The following is a 17,586-nucleotide window of genomic DNA, read 5'->3' as shown; positions in this document are numbered from 1 at the left end:
TCCAGGCTTTCACGTCCCAAAAACACGATTTAATTGTGAGACACGTAATAGTGGGTGACTCTGGATTAATTTTTCCCACCAGGGGATCTTTAAGGCGCCAAAAGCGGAACCATTGGCGTCTATGTGAACATACAAAGTCAAATTCGAACTGCACGCCACGGCGACGTTCAGTAAGCGGAGTGTCGTGGGTCCCATCCCGCTCCGCCGTAGCGCGAGCACCGCAAAGTGGACCACAGGCGATTCTTGATTGCCAATAACTCCGCTTGTACTTGTATTTTTGGTGCATAGTATTTTTGCAACGGTCTCTTTTAACGTAAGACGCATTTAATGACTTCAGTAAAATGTGGTTCAGGATCCCCTTTAAAAAAACCCAGGTGGTCCAAATCAATTCGCAGTCCCCAATACTACGGCATGCCTCATAATCAGATCGGGGTTTTGGCACTTAAGACTCCAGAGTGTTTGTACATAACTGCTCTCGTGCTCTTGCCAATCATCTCAAAGAGCAAGTTGGCGTATCCATGACAGCCGTAAGCGTGCGATTGTTTAGGGTTTGGGCTGTTGCGCTGAGGAGACGGCGGTTCAATTCCGCCATCGGACACTTCAATTTTTAAGGGCGCCCTGAACTCTGTGAGACAGCTACATATCACCTACCGCAAAGTTCCTCGTATGAAGCAAAGAATGCGTCGCAATTAATACTTACTCAGATTGCAGTAGAGCTAGAGAAAGCGAAGTTGTGAAAAAACAGAGCACTGTTTTGATTCTTGGTGTAGAATAGCTACCTGGGTCAGTTGGTACATACTGAAGAGTACAAACCAGTCAAAATGCTTTTGAGCTGCGCATGTTCGCCTGGTTTTTCCTGGGAGACGGGGTTTTTCAATAAAGCACAGTTGTTAGCCCAGTCGTTGTGTGTGCCACGTCTGTTCTCTGTACTTCGTCTTTTGACTGGTTTTTAGTTTTCAGTACTGTTATGATATAATATGTGAAGGTATTGCTGAGGTATTTTTATTCTGCAAATGAAAAAGACGTGGTAACAGTTGCCTTAAGTGCAGTACACATAACCGTCCGCATTGGTGAATTGTTTTTCCTTGCGACATCGATGTTTTCTGCACATTGTTTCGTAACACGCACACGAGCTTTAACAGAGACTCTATATCCTTGGCACTTAGGGAAAATTCTTATATCTGAACACTACAAAATTGCGAAAACTATGTACTGAAAATCACGATCCTAGAACTTGTCTGCAAATACATTCCTCTTAAAGCCATTGATTCATTGACTCAGCACCTTGGTTCACGCAAGGACTTCGACATCTGAATAATCAGAAGAAAAGAATTCACAGGCAGGCCCCCAAAACTAATTTGCCGGGTTACTGACGCTGATATAAAACACGCGGCAAATAATATCTGTCAATAATCATGTCATCGCCTCACCATTTTTACAAGTCTGATCTTCCCTCTATGCTAATCAACAGTACCCAACGATTCTGGCATGTACCAAATCCGAACAGTGAGTACGGCAACAGACAACGGATAGAACTATCGATAATATTCGAGATACTTCCGATACATGCAGGCGTGTCCTGCGCCGAGCGTTAACGTTTAGCATTTGCCAGCCGGTGAAAAACGGTCACCAGAGAAAGAAAAACACATGTCTCTAATTAATTGCAGCTGACCGCGTGCTGATATGTCATCTCGTGTTTCTCAGGGCAGTGTGCTCGGGCCTTTACTTTAAAAAAATCTTTAATAATGATTTGTCGTCCTATGCTCCTACGCTAATTAAGCTTTTCGCTGACGCTACGTAGTTTATCCCACTATCTACACTGACGCTGACTGCAACGCTCTGCAAACTGGCTTGCACGCCATCTAATTATTGTGCTCTTCATGATTAATACGTTTCTAAAGCCAGAAAGTATTATAATTTTCTAATGGGTCACTCTTCATTCCTGCGTCATTTTATTTCGAGGATGACCCCATTGAACATACCAACACTTGCAAATTTCTCAGACTTCATTTCGAACACGACTTACCATGGAACCATCACATTAACCAAATTTTGGCTTGGGCTAACCGCTCATTCAATATACTCAAGCGTTACCCAATACGGGTACATATGCTCTTACGCAAACTCCGTTACATTACACTTATTCGCCCGAAGCTGAATAACCTACCGCTCTTTGCGAACTTGACCAAGCATACCTAATTAATCACATCGAATCACTTCAAGATCGTGCTGTCCGTTTCATATTTCGTTTCATATTTTGTTTCATATTCGCGCTACCCCGGTCAAACACACTAAAACCATGTGCCGAGTTGGAACTTTTATCAAACCGCAGAGAAATCGCTGACTCCCCCCGCCTTTCGCTCTTCCATAAATAATAAAATCGTACATCTCTGCGCGATGGCTCTTTAAACCATCGCCAACTATCTTTCCTAGCCGCGATCATTCATATAAAATCAAACGAATCACTTGTCGCACATCATTTGTTGCCTGTTTATTCATACGGCGGACCACAATTGACTGCAATAATGTACCATCGCACATTGCAACTGAACGTGACTGTACTAAACACCAGGAACTGTTGAATAGTCATGCCATGTAGTACACAAGTTTCGCTCAGGTTTATGCATATTTATTGTGGTGGTACTTGTGCGCGTATTTATAATGTCATTATATTACTCTCACTTATTTTATCTATTGCATAATTATATCTTGTTTAATGACCCGTGCCTTTTTGCTGTGCTGTAGCACTTCAGCCCTGTTATCATCCTGTTATTACTTGTTACTTTTGTTTTATGTGAGAACAATTCCTTTCGTGTATAACCCCCCTCCCCCTTAAGGTACCCTGAAGACAGAAATAAATACGTCAATGAAATTCGCGTTTTAAGTGACCCCTCCCCCGTAGACGTCGCTACGGGTACCACAGAAGGAGGTTTCTTGTTTTGCAAACATGGCTTCCACGTGCGGCCGGCAAGGACGGCGAGTGTGCTGGTTTTTCTTGCTTCTCTATGTTTATTTCTTGGAATATAAAGTTGAAAACACCGGCATCTACTTCTACGAAGTCTGCGGAATGCGCCTAGGTAGTTTTATTAAGGTATCACTGGTTGTTGCTTACTTTTTGTATAGTTTTGGCTTGCATACACGTTTGTGGCACTCGGGACCATGAGGTCCTGTTCTGCGGATAAACGACGATAAGTGTAACGCTGTGTCTATAGGGCTCGGCAGTTATGTCTTTTTCGTTCGTTCGCCGTCAAATAACTTTCACGCTTGTTGTTCGCTGCCAGTTCAGTTTACGTTGACGTCTACAAAAAATGTTGTGGACTATGCAGACTATGCAGAGGAGAAAATCCAAGCAATTCTCTTTGAGTCTGCATATCCAAGTGGAAGCGACGACTAAAACATGGAGGGAATAGATTGCGACGAAAAGTGCACTCTGTCACAGACTGTCGCGCCGTGACAACGAAAGCTTTACAGACAGTGACCAAGAAATGAGGTAACATCGACTCAAACGAACAAACAGAAAAATAAATAAGGCACTGGGTAAAAAAGGACATCGACATCAACTGTGGTGAAGAACAGATCATACTGAGGCCAGCAGATGGCTTGGAGAAAGTGAGTTGCCCTTTGAATATGTTTCTGAAGCTTGTTGACCATGACATGATTGAGTTCCTCACTTTTGAGTCAGATTTATGTTAAAAGAAAATTGCAGTCGCTTCCTTCCATTGTCAATACTCGGTAGAAAGCATGCCTGAATCGAACAATTAGTGTACTGATCTTTCACCCGTCATGGTTCCTTCAGCGGCATCTTCACCAGAGGGGTCATTCTCATGTAACGCCGTAGTAGCAAAAAGAGCTCACCACGTCTGTGAGGAATGACAATGTTGGTCACTGGCCGGTGAAAGTGGCTAAAAAAAACGCCCCTATGTGCAAGATGAGCTGATGCAAAAGGCGCACCCGATTCTTTTGCAAGAAATGTTCGGTATATTTGTGCGTAGATACTGAAAAGATCAACTGCTTTGAAGTTTTCCCGACGTCTTAACAGCCGCCAGAAATCAAGACCTGTTTTCCTATTTACACCTTCTCATTCATGAGTGCCACATAGGTGGCAGTAACAAAACTTCTATAAAATGTATATGTATTCTTTGGCGTTATTTTCTGGTTGATACTTTGATCAAAAATAACCAAACAATATCAATTTTTGGTTACCTGCACTATGTGCAATGTACGTGAGAAACAAAGGGTTAGGGATGTTAACAAGGAGTTTTTCTTGTGTTTACGTCATCTAATAGGTCCACTTTTCTCATATTATCCCATAATACAGGCGTATGCGTCAACACCATCAAACAATGAGAGCCGTAAATGGGCCCTGAACCACTCCTCGGGCTTGGTGAAATAACATAGTCCGCGGGTAGCATATACGCTGCGGTGAATATCTCAGCCAAGTTTTGCTGTCGTACGCGGTGCGTGGAGCTCGCAAGTGGAGCGCGAAGTCACATTTCTTGCAAACGCTCTTTTGACAAAAGAAACCAGGAGCCTCAGGCTTCTCTGTGTGCTTTATTTCGTAACAAAGCACATTCCCATACGCGGCTGCTATTGGTCGCTGCGGTCAGCTATACTCCGCGGTCGCCGCGGGGTGCCGCCACGGGTCCACTGGCTTACACTGGCTACACACTGGCTAAGCTTACTGCGGCGCGCTGTGGACAACCGCGTTTGGCGTACGTTTAGCGCGTCATAGGCATCAAAACTGGAAGTCGTAGAGTCTACGCTAACAACCAACATGAAATTTAAACTGCACGCCACGGTGACAGTTCGAAGGTGGAGCGTTGTGGCCCTGCCCCACCCCGCCATGGCATTGCAGTAAAAGGCCTTGAAGAAGGAGCGGGAGCACAGGAGGGGGTCGTGTTTGATTAACAATAACTCCGCTTCTGAGACTGTTTCAGAAAGTATTTCTGAAACAGCCTATTAACAGCGGCGCTGATTAAGCTTTTGGATAGGCGGTGGAGCGTTAGCGGAAAACTGCGCCTGGCGATGACGTCACAGCGCGTTGCTAGGCGACGCCACGCACCAATGAAGCACGCGACGACCTCAACGCGTACCTGCGGTTCGAACGGGTCGCGACGTGTCAAGGGTAACCGCGTGAGGAGTGGGCTCTTTCACTAACCAGCATGACCGGATGGCGCTAACCGTGATAGGCCGGTTAGATCTGACAGCTGCGCTGACTTATGATCAGCTAAGAGCGGCGTTACTGCAATGGTTCCGGTATACCGCAGAAGGTTACTGGGAGAATTTTCGACAAGCCAAGCCAGAAGACAACACGTCCGGCCTGCAGTATGCTGCTAGACTTTCCGGCTACTTTGACCGTTGGCTAGAAATGGGCACGACGAAGAGAAGCTATTCTAGCTTGAGAGAAATAATCATAAGCCGGCCGTTTATGAAAGCACTCACAATCTTTCTCAAGGACAGAAATTTCAAGACGCTGAGTTAGCTGTGTGAGACCGCTGACAGCTTTATGGAAGCGCAGGCGCTCTCGAACCCGAGTAAACAACGTATTCCCAAGGAAGCAGGGCCGTCAGCGTTGAAGTCGGAATCGGTGAGGAAAACAGAGAAGACCACTAGCCGCGGTTTCCTGCGTGACAAGAAAGGTAATAGAGCAGCTGACTTCTGGTCGCGGACCAGGAGATGTTTTCCAGTGCATGACCGAAATGACACGTTGCCTCACAGCAGTGATAAGTTTTCCGCCGGAAGGGTAGACAAGAAGGTCTCTGTAGACAAAACAGATGCAAGCTCCCCAGAGAACTAGGGTTATGCTGTTTTACAAGATGGAGAGAAGATTCCCGTCGTGAACACTGTGGTGGGCCGAGGTGTTACAGCTGGTGGAAACGGAAACTTGCCCGTTGCCAAAGGTTTCCTGGAAAATAGCCCAGTTAGAGTGCTGCGGGACACCGGCTGCAACACAGTTGTGCGACAAGCCTCAATTCGTAAAAAGAAATTTACTGGAACAACAAGCACAGTGTATTTACTGGATCGTAGTGTGCGGTACCTCCCAGAAGCCAAAGTCTCTTTGCGGAGACCGTTTTTTGTAGGTGACGTACTTGTGAAATGCATGGCATACTCACTGTATGACGTGATTTCGGGAAACAAAGGCGCGGCATCAACGGATGTGTTACATCTCAATGAGTCACAAGTTCACTTCAATGCTCGCATGAAGACCGAGCAAAGACAGAGAATGAACTGCAGCAAAGAAGATCGTGATAACGGTGCGCAGAGAGTATAAGGTGATCGTACGGCGACCCAAGCAAAACCCAAGGAGTTGCTACAAGTTGACACGTTAAAAACGATTTCCTAACCAGAGATAACATACGGAGGAGCAGCTGGAACAAAGGTCGTGGAATGTACAACCTTACCTGTGATGTCACTGCCTGCTTTCCGTGTAGGAAGTGAGATGCTTAAAAATATAAGGTGGACGACGAAAGGCTGCGAAACTGTTTCGAGGCTGTTGGTAAGTGAATCCTGTCGAACCATCGGGAAACGGTGTTCTTCCTTCGTGACGGGACACTATTCCGAAAGCACAATTACCTTGTCAGAAGGAACTGGAGCAACTTGTGATGCCACAATTGCGAGAAATAGTGCTGAAATTAGCACATGAAGGCATCTTAGCCGGTCACCAGGGCATCACAAAAACAGTAAGCAGGGTAACTAAAGCCTCCTAATGGCCCGGTGTCCAGTCCGACACAAAGTGGTTTGTGAAGTCTTGTGATGTATGTCAACAGACGGTTCCTCGTCACCTGGTGGGACGCGCTCCCTTGGGCACCATACCTATCATTCACATACCGTGAACGAGAGTAGGTATCGATATCATCGGTCCATTATCTCCAACCTCTGACAAAGGGAATCGTTATATACTGACTATGGTAGATTTTGCAACGCGATATCCCGATGCAGTTGCACGAACCTCAATTGAATTGAGGCAGGTTGCAGAGGGCTTCCTAGAAATATTCACCCGCGTTGTCATACCAAAGGAGATCATCAGTGATCGCGGCTCTTCTTTCATGTCGACAGTCATGAAGGAGTTCAGTGTACTGCTGTCGCTGAAACAACTGCCTACTACGACCTACCAACCGATGGCTAATGGTCTGCTCGAGCGCTTTAATGGCACATTAAAACGCATGATAGGGCGCATGCGTCAAGAGCGTCCAAAAATCTGGGACCGCTACCTTGGACCATTACTGTTCGCTTATGGAGAGCTTCCGCAAAGTAACACTGGGTTCTCCCCGTTTGAATTACTATAACGAGGACATGTTCGAGGGCCCATGGCCGTTCTCAGGGAACAGTGGACAAACGCTCGCCGGGACGAAGAGACAAAGACGACATAGGTCTATATGATAGAGCTTCGGCGACGTCTGGAAGGCACATGTGCACTTGCACACGAATAATTAGAGAAGGCGGGAAAGCTGCAGAAAGGCTATTACGACAAGGAGGCGAGGAAGCGAGAACTCTTTCCAGGTGACCGGGTGCTAGTATTATTACCAGCAGATAAAAACAAACTGGTGCTCTCATGGAAGGGTCCGTTTAATGTTATCGAAAAACGTAGCGAATTCGACTACCTTGCAACCTTGCCAATAAGGTCACGCTCTTACATATAAATATGTTAAAGAAATATGAATCGCGCAACCCACTAAAATTGCAGGCGCTATCACCGCTCAGCCGACTGATATTGCGATAAACCGGGATTCTATCGGCGATGTACCACACGTTACATTGGTTCACCGCAGGACGAATCGAACGAGAAGGCCTTGCCGTAGTTTGGGCAATTCAGAAATATGTTTTTTTGTATGGCCGACCGTTCACATTGTAGTGCGATCATCAATCACGGACATTGATTCAATCAGCGCAACACCTTAATAACAGGGTGCTACGTTGGAGTTTACTCCTTATGGGATATGTCTTTCACGTCGAATACATTCGCGGTGTGGACAGTGTTGGCGCTGACCATGAGTCGCGCGGAATTCAATGAACAGTTGTGACGTGTTGCCGTTGTACACACACCGTTCTATTCTTGGCCGACGCGGACGCCACATGGGCGACACATGGCCGACGCGTGTCGCACAGCGGCAAATCTTTGAGAAAACCTCATTACCTACGTGAGAGTCTACTGATTTTGAAAATGTTGCCTATTGATAACTAATCTACTGAAAATGCATATCCAAGTGGTGAGGCGTATAAGCTTTTCCATAGAATAAAGCGATTCTGCATCTAATTCGAGAGTTGAGTTTTTGCGCACGCAGATCTATTGATGGACCCTAGCCATCTGCATAGAATCCTAGCCATAGAGAGCTTCGTTGTAAAAAGAGCGACTGGTTTGACGGCGCCCGATAGTAACGATGTGTCCTTATACTTCGACAAATGAATGAATGAATGAATAAAGCCTTTATTGTAAGGAAGGGGACGTCTCTAGGCCGCTGTTGGGGATTACGTGAGAAATGAATGTTGGTTCCCGGATTGTTGGCTGAGGCACATCTTCATCTCAGTCTTTGATCTCCTGCTTTATGCAGACTCAGGTGCATGTTCAGTTCCGCCGCTCTCGCACGGGCTGGTAGACCCCTTCTACACTACTCGAAACAAGCCACTTTGTCTGATATATGTCGCAATGGCTTTCTGTGTTTCAGGGTTAGCTTGTATTCCAATTCCTAGTGTTCTAATGTCTCCATGCAGTAAATGTTGAATCTTCCTTGTGAAAAAGCTGCACAGCTCCAAATGAGGTGTTGCAAGTCTGCTCTGCATGACTCCTGACAATGTGTGCATCGGGTATAAGTGTTCGCAATCGTAGCTTGTCTGGCTTGGTGCCATTTCTCAAGTATGTGTGGTGCGTATGCAGCGTTGGCCATAACCTTGTTAAAAAAAAAAAAAACTCTTCCGTGCGAGTAAGCCCGCCCTTGTCAAACACACGTACTGGTGTAGCTTCTAACGGTCTCCGTCTACTATCTGCTTTTATTTTAGTGCGAATGTAATGCATCAGTTCTCTGCTAGGAGAGCCTTCGGCTAAAAAGAGCCTTCGCTGTAAAAAAGACCGACTGGTTTGACGGCGCCCGACAGTAACGATGTTTCCTTATACGTGGCCAAATAAATATGCATGAAGTGCAATCCTGCTTTAATGTTTTCAGTTTTCACAGCTTCAATTTGTATTCAACTGCTGACGATTAGGTCACTACTAGCGAACGACAGCTATTGCAGTGCAATTTATAATAACATCAATAAGCGCATCTGGCAAGGGTAAACGGCTTTGGCGTTCAGTGGATTATTAGGGCTTCCAGATGAGCGTCGGGACCACAGCGAACACCAAGGCGAGAGGCTTATGCAGAAGCTAAGCGTAACTACTGCTGAGGTGACAAAATAAAAACGTCAGGAATAGTAATATAAAAAGGTACCTTTTTTTTACAAAATTAGATGACCTTCAAACAGCATATCTTTCCACTGACTTAATAACGAAAGGAACAGTAAAATATTGTGTGCGATTGCTAATTAGTTAATAAAGTTTATGGTACGAGAACTCGTGTTTACAAGAGTAAATGCACCTAAACGCTGCCATGCTGGCGGCTGTATTAACGGTGCTGATTTATTACCATAACCCTCGTCTTAAGCAAGAGTTACTGTCCCATCATTCATTCATATCATCTCCTACCGGCCATCGCCATAAAGTGTTTGTTCCTCGTTGCCATATTAATCCCCACTTTCATTATTTCATTCCTCAAACTTGTAATGATTCGAACCTTCTGGCCACCTCTACTGTATTTATTACGGATCCCAGCGATTTTAAAAATTCCCTTGAGGAACTTGTTACCTGAAATACGTATGAGGTAGCATGTTTTATCAGATAGCGTGTGTTTCTTTTTTGTATTGAATGCTCCCACTCCCTTCTGTAACTACAAGCAATGAATGTGTTCAAATAAATTATAAATAAATTACAAAATGATGCATGACTATCGGTCAAGTACTTACTTGATTCAGAGTAGAACGACTGGCCTGTTTGTAGACGAAGTCATTGCAGACATTTAAAAAATATTTATTGTTCTGAGCAAAATAGAACACTGGAATTGAAAAGACACTGCGAAATTTTAGAAAGCAAGTCTAGACTTAACTGAATGTTGTACACATAGTGCAAACTCGTCTTCTGAATTAGCGATATGCCATCTGTTTTTTTTTTCTTATTACAAACATGATTTCTTCGATCAACTGTCGCACGCTGCACAATTCCATCTAAGACGCGATCATTATCAGCATGAAAGGTTGCAATGTTGATTAATAATTACCAAGTCGCATAGATTAACTCCTTAATCATTCACTTTGGGGCAAATGTGGCATGCCTATAATTGAAGTGGAGGCCACAATGATATCAATTCCGTAAGTAAGAAATCCTCGAATTTGACGTTGTTTTATTTCTACTTGTATTAGGTTGGCCACATGAAAATTCGAGGAGCATTCATAGTGGCCTATGCTTTATTTTATTCAGCACATTTCGTTTTAGTAGCACGTCTAGAGGCACCTTGCATAGACGGTGAAAATCCTGTGCTTGAGGTTTAAATGTGATGCCAAAAATTATACATCCAAAATGCATTCGTTGTTGAAATTACTGCTGCCGATAATGCGTATCTCGTATATAACACCGCAATTAAATTTCATGACAATGCGCAATTTGTCAAAAGATGCCATAGCACGCATAAACATTTGTGGATAATGCTTAAAATACTAGCTGTCTCCGACTGCAAAATTATTATTGCGATAGCAATTATATGGACACTTCAACGGGACTTTTGCCGTCGGCGTCGTCGTCGCCGTCAGGTTCCGTATAGATTCCAAGGGCGATAAAATCGTCGCCGCGCGCCGTACGAGTAAAAGCGCGCGGGGGACGCGCGCTATCACGGAGAGCCAACGCACGGCGGAAAGCAAACGCGATTGTCGCCCAAAAGGCCGTGGGGGTATGGGGCGGAGGGAGGCGGGGCGACGCTGTGCTACGGCACCAAATGCTTATCTTGCAACCCAGCGCAAGGAGAACTGGCAACGCAATCTCCCACACGAAAGCATAAAAAAAAGCGGGGAGGCAGCGCGGGAGGGACGGGGGGTGCAGCTTCTACTTTGCCAACAAATACGCTTGCACTGGCTGTGGTGCCGTCGCCCGCACCGTCTCTCTATCTCCACCACGGCCGGTGGAGATAGAGAGACGGTGCATCACTCGCTTCTTAAGAAGCGAGCGAGCGCGCGCGCCAGTCGAGCCCGGCCGTGTCTCCACACGGCTCTGACCTTTATCCGCTGTCCATTCGCCGCTCAGTTTCCGTTGAAGCGATAGACCGCACGATTCTTCGCCCGCTGCAGCGGCCGCGACAGCGTTTTGACAGATGTTGTCTGAGGTCATTCAGTGTGATCTATTCATGTTTGCTTGTGCGGGATGACACCACGCTTGTCAATTCATTTAGAAAGCGAATGTGTCCAAGTATATGCGGCCGATAAAACTACTCTACTATCCCTACTCCGAATAGGAAATAAAATAAAACACGAAAGAGAAGAAAAAGCAGAAATCCAGCAGTAACAAGAAATTACAGCATTCTTATTGGTTACATAAGTAATACAATGTACAACTCAGTTTAAGATCTCGTGCTACTTTAATTTGTATTGGTACATGTAGTTGATTAGAAACATTTGCGCCGGGAAACTGTATCAACCATTCACCGTACTATAGAGTTTGGATAATGTTGTTTATCCTGATGTAGATATGATTTCGAAGGGATGTGAAGGTAAAATACCAAGCTCTTCAAGAATGTTTGTACTTGAGAGCCCCAATTCGTAGGAGCTAAAAATGCGTAATACCCGTTTTACCCGTTTGCGGAGATACAGTAAAGGCGATAAGTATGTTAAATAAATACGTCCCCAAGATTCAATGCAATATCTAATAGCTTCTACTTTGCCAACAAATACGCTTGCACTGGCTGTGGTGCCGTCGCCCGCACCGTCTCTCTATCTCCACCACGGCCGGGCTCGACTGGCGCACGCACTCGCTTCTTAAGAAGCGAGCGAGCGCGCGAGCCAGTCGAGCCCGGCCGTGTCTCCACACGGCTCTGACCTTTATCCGCTGTCCATTCGCCGCTCAGTTTCCGTTGAAGCGATAGACCGCACGATTCTTCGCCCGCTGCAGCGGCCGCGACAGCGTTTTGACAGATGTTGTCTGAGGTCATTCAGTGTGATCTATTCATGTTTGCTTGTGCGGGATGACACCACGCTTGTCAATTCATTTAGAAAGCGAATGTGTCCAAGTATATGCGGCCGATAAAACTACTCTACTATCCCTACTCCGAATAGCTCTCTACCAATTTGCTATCGCAATTGATGCTTCGCCTTTCGGGCGAAACTGCGACATTTTTTTATTGCAGCTCAATTCGTACTATTCGGACACACTCGCAATGAGGTAGTCATTACCAGCGAGTTTCAAGACAACTGGCAAATTAAGGCTGCGTATCTGACGAGCAGAAAAAAAGTTGTCGCAGTTTCACCTGAAAGGCGAAGCATCAATTGCGATAGCAAATTTGAAGATAGCTATACGGAGTAATGATAGCAGCTTTATCAGCTGTATAAACTTGGACATGCAGCAGCACCGGCAACACGCAGAACTGTTGTCGACGCCGTCGGCGTTGTGCCCGCGTTCGCTCAAAATGCGTGCGGCGTTGGTGACTGTTGCCGGAGCCTCTGATATAAATAAGCACTTGGTGCCGCAGCTAAACGTCGCCTCCCTTCCCTCCCCCCCCTCGCCCACGGCCTGTCGCGCGTCGGAAGAAGGCACGTTTGCTCTACACATATGGTGATTGTAGAGGAGGAAAGAGACGCCTACTTCTGCAGCCCTTAAGGGAGCACAGCGCAGAACGCGCGTTTGTTCTCCGCCGTGCGTTCACTCCCCGTGAAAGCGCGCGTCCCTCGCGCCCTTTCACTCGCACATACAGCGTTCGGCGCGCGGCGACGATTTCATCCCCATTGACGTCATACGGAACCTCACGGCGACGGCGACGCCGACGGCAGAAATCTGCTTTTGAGTGTCCATATAATTGCTATCGCAATAAAAAATCAGTTCTCCCAAGTTCTCCCACGTAAAAGGCAGTTCGGGTTTCAGTGAGACGTATTTCTGCAAACAAATTTCTAAGGTCTTGCAGTTCTTGTTACCAATCCCAAATTTCTTGGGGTGACGGGATGACGACGGTACTGGTACAATAATTGAAACGTCGAAACTTGTCTTTTATGATTGGGAAAGAGCAGGTCTCTGAAGCGATTTTTTTTCAAGGGTGTTTCTATTGAGTGTCGCTTGAATGATGATTATGTGGATATGTCATTATACGTGTCGCATATATTAGAAACGCCTTGTGTATGATATTAAGATGGCAGATATATTAGAACTTCAAGTATTAATTTCTAATAAAATACCTCAATTGATTACTGAAAAATCCTCCCAAAGAAAGTTTGCACCCAGTACTCGTTATCATTGGAGGCCTGTTTATCAGAAGCTGACATTCTAACCAACCCTAAATTAGGCAGAGCTTAACACATTGTCCCGTTGTTGTGGTGGTAAAGAACCAGACAGTAACAAAAGTGAGAGTAGCAACAACTAATTGTGAGGGCGAGGCTGGGGCGAGATGCCTGAGGCTGGGCACGAAGGCAGTAATGCCTTTAAAAATGTTGGAAAAGCATAGTAAAACAATACAAGGCTAGCGCGCGCGAGCGTGACTCACGAGATCAGTCCTACATGGCAGTGGGGCAGACACACACACAGCTCTGCTTCTCCACAGGCTAAAATCGGTAAAAACTGGGGAGAACGCCAGACAGGTGCTGTCATCTGTCGGGCGGCTGGCGAAGTGGACGTGAGAGTCTAGGAGGTACTGATACCTAACAGCAGTTGCTCACGCCCACGGCATAAACGACTATTCAGTCATCCACGCAGTGCTGAAGTACCCCGCAGTTGCCTCGATCGCCTTCGTGCACTCTTGAAAAAGCAAGTTTACAGAGGAAATGACAAATAATTCTTGCACAACTGTCTGGTGCAGAGCGAAATCTTCGTGCTACGGTTCGCGGAAACCTGACCGCCACTTCCACGGCCGCCTGCTCTTCTTCGTCGCTTGACGCGGAAGGTTCGTAACCGTAAGCGGTAATACTTCTTGCCAAGTTGGAATGGTCCTCGTCTTCAGACGTGTACTCATCGCTGGTAGAGGCACCAGAACTCGAATCCATGCTCGCGATGGCGGCGTCAGCGCGCTTCAAATGACCGCGGCCGGCCGGCTGGCTATCCGACGTGGGTGTTGCGACGTCACGCCTTCCAACTCCGGCTGGTCGGACGGCGAGGCGCGCGCTCACAAAAACGCCAAGAATAAAGCCATCGGCTCAAAAATGAGCTAAGTGGCTACTTCTTTTCGGTGTAATCACACACTGAGGATTCATTTTCAGCATTTTCGTAAAATTTTCAGATTTCGTGTCCGTATCCCTTTAAGAGCTGCGCTAGAAAGACGGTAATTTTATATGCACGCTGTGAATCCTGTGAAGTCGACAACTGAATCATCATGTTTACATGCCTGACGCGTCATACATTAAATTTTGGCCGCTCACTTGTCACGTTTAAATAATAAAGGACGTTCTAGAAAGCAACTTTCTTAAATTCCAACTTGCAAAATTTTCGCTATTTCTTCTGTCACGCCGGTAAAGAGACTGAAAGTCACTAAGCCTAGCGACAAAATCGTTAAAATGGGAGCACTGTTCACTTGTGACAAGTTTGTTATTATGTGTCAAGGTGAAACACAAGCGCGTTGGGACTCACGACTCACTCCTTTTTTTTAGGCAATCGTGGGACATCCAGAAAAGCACCTTTAATTGGCTTACCTCGAGCATTAGCAAGGCTTTTTGCAGTCGATCTATTACGTTGAATTTTTAAAAATTAATTGCACGGAGATGACTACATGCAAGGACCATGACAGCACCATGTAAGTGAACTTCTGCATTTTTATGGCGATATCTGGAATGGCCTACCGAACATGAGATCATACGTAATAATTTAGGACTTCACTGCTCTTCAAATCTACAATACGAATATTTTGGCTTGAGCAACATAGCGGCCACGCGTCATAAGTGCGTCGGTTTAGATCCTATAACGTCCGCTGTATTCGAAAAAATCACAGCCCTTCCCCTGTCGAGTAAATGTGGGTAAGCAAAGCTTGTGGCAAGACGACGCCGTCGCAGGCGTTCCGCGTCGTTTGCTCTAAACTCAGGGTCGGCGGCTCTTCGCTGACGTTTGGCCTCAACATCGCGCTCCCGCAACTCGGGGTCCGCGGATCTTCGCCGACGTTTCGGCTGGGATTCGGAAGCTCTCAAGCTAGAATCGGCATGTCGACGACGAGCCCTTTCCCGAGCGAGTTCGCGACGCCATTGCTCAAACGCAGCCTGCTACTCTGCGGAACGGCTCACGCGCGGCCGTCGCATCCGGTCGCCAAAACTGATCGGAGCCGAGGGAAGCCCGGCAGAGTGCGCACCAACTCCCGTTCCTTCAATTTCCCTCTCCGCGACACACCAAACGACTCTGATTGGTCGGATTCCTTTCTTTCCTTCCTTCTTTCTTTCCTTCTTGTCGCTGGCTAATACCCGCATTGGATATGCGGGTATGCCCCACACGTAATTTTACTATCGTTAATCGTGAGGTAACTGACAAGCATGTGGTATTATTGACATCATGACCTACCAGTCATGTTACTCATACATTCGTACCCTTCCATGTCAATTATAGTATATACCATGTGAACGAGACGTGAGTTTTCGACAGGTTTTCGACAAGGTTTTAGCGTGACACGACCACCACCACTACCACCCTACAAGCTTCGCTTGAAAATGTGCCATACGTGACGTTCTGCACCCTGTATTGCTACAAGAAAGTACTATACTGACAAGTATTGTATGCTGGTGCCTGCGCTTGTCGTGTCGTGTAGTATATTTTTGAGAGTTGTCGCACCACGTAATAGAGCAACCATAATCTCATTATGCAGCAAAAGAGAACACGGGCTCCTTCAGTGATAATGAGACCTCTGGAAAATGGAGCCAAATATGGGACACCCGCCGCGCGGGAACTATTGTGTACCTCAGAGAGCTTTGTAGCACTGGAATGTAGCTCTTTACAAAAGTATTCTAACTTAGAGGCAACTTACCGTTGACGGCATTTTGTGCGATAGGCAGCTCATCTGCAAAAAAATAAATAAAAATAAAAAACACGAAATACTTTGAGTGCCCCATATTCTGTATTAATAGTTCTCGTTGTATAATGCTGTGCCGTTCTCTCTCTCTCTCTCTCTCTCTCTCTATATATATATATATATATATGTGAAGAGATCGCACGTAGGATATAGCTTTTGCTAGCCTGATTAGGAAGGTTACCTGAAGAGGTGGACATCCTCGCGCGGCGACAAACCGCAATGTAGAGGTAGCCATTAAAACACTCACCGAGCATGTTTTGTTTATTAAGTTTAGAGCACATGCTGTAATTAACCCGCCTTGGTGGCGTAGTGACTTTGGCGCTGCGACGCTAAGCTCGAGGGCGCGGGATCGAATCCAGGCCACGGCGGCCGCATTTCGACGGGAGCTAAATCCAAAGAAACGTCCGTGCACCACACATCGGGTGCACTGGTAAAGAACCCCAGGTGATGAAAATTATTCCGCAGCACTCCAAAACGGCGTAGCTCATAAGAATAATATCGTAGTTTTGGCACGTAGAACCCCAGAATTTATTTCAATGTTGGCATTATGAAATTCAAGTGAGAAAGCAGTGAAGTCATCTGTATTTACCAGAAATCCTGCCTGGCACAACTTCCGATATTTTTGTTCCTAGAGTGTTCGACGAAATGCATTGGCGTTCTAGTTAACAATTTCTCAGACAAATCCTTATAGCAGTTTGGGACGGCCTTAATTGGAACGCGAACGAATAGTGTAGCAGATTTTTGCAAAATGTCAGGGGGACCTTTTTAGAGCCAAGTTACCATTACAAGAAGAGACTATCCGCATTGTTGGCTCATCACCAATACGATATATCGCATGACAACGGGACAATGTGAGCTGCATATGCACGCACACCCGTGACCAAGTGCATGTTAACCAGGTGTTTTGAGAAAAAAACTATTTTCTTTGATCCCTTGGCCTGAAAGTCTGAAAGTGAACACTTGAGTTTCGTATTTTAAACACTGCTCTGAATTGGTGAGTTGCAGGTGGCCTGTCTGAATTGCCAAGACATGCGGTTTTCAGCAGAGCCCCTCGTCTTCATACTTCTGATCACGGGTGTACTAAATTCCACGATAATATAATCAATCAACCAGTTCGTGAATAAATTGCGGCGCACGACGACCGGACAAAGTTTGATACATAGATACACGCGGCGACAAAACAATGCAGAACCTGCGAGCGGGGGTCAAAATAAGTTCTAGCGCCCTCTGGCTCAGTGACAGCTTGGTTTTGAAGCAAGACATCAAGAATAGGCCTTCTTTCGTTCTTGTGTGCCTTCCAACCCGCGATACAGTCAACTCCCGCTAATTT

At 46.0% G+C, this 17,586-nt stretch overlaps 1 protein-coding gene across 1 annotated transcript in view; it reads right to left on the bottom strand.

Annotated features, from left to right (window-relative positions):
- The window catches only part of LOC125945072 (uncharacterized), a 369,870-nt gene extending 353,312 nt beyond the window's left edge, over positions 1–16,558 (bottom strand). The window contains exon 1 of the mRNA XM_049666640.1: positions 16,550–16,558. The gene's annotated coding sequence lies outside the window, so the exon portion shown is untranslated. The remainder of the gene's footprint in view (positions 1–16,549) is intronic.
- Positions 16,559–17,586: the final 1,028 nt, after the last annotated feature.

This window comes from Dermacentor silvarum, chromosome 4 (assembly GCF_013339745.2).
Source record: "Dermacentor silvarum isolate Dsil-2018 chromosome 4, BIME_Dsil_1.4, whole genome shotgun sequence".
Taxonomy (NCBI): Eukaryota; Metazoa; Arthropoda; class Arachnida; order Ixodida; family Ixodidae; genus Dermacentor; species Dermacentor silvarum.
The sequence above is the reverse complement of the archived record's forward strand: the minus strand, read 5'-3'. Positions and strand labels throughout refer to the sequence as shown.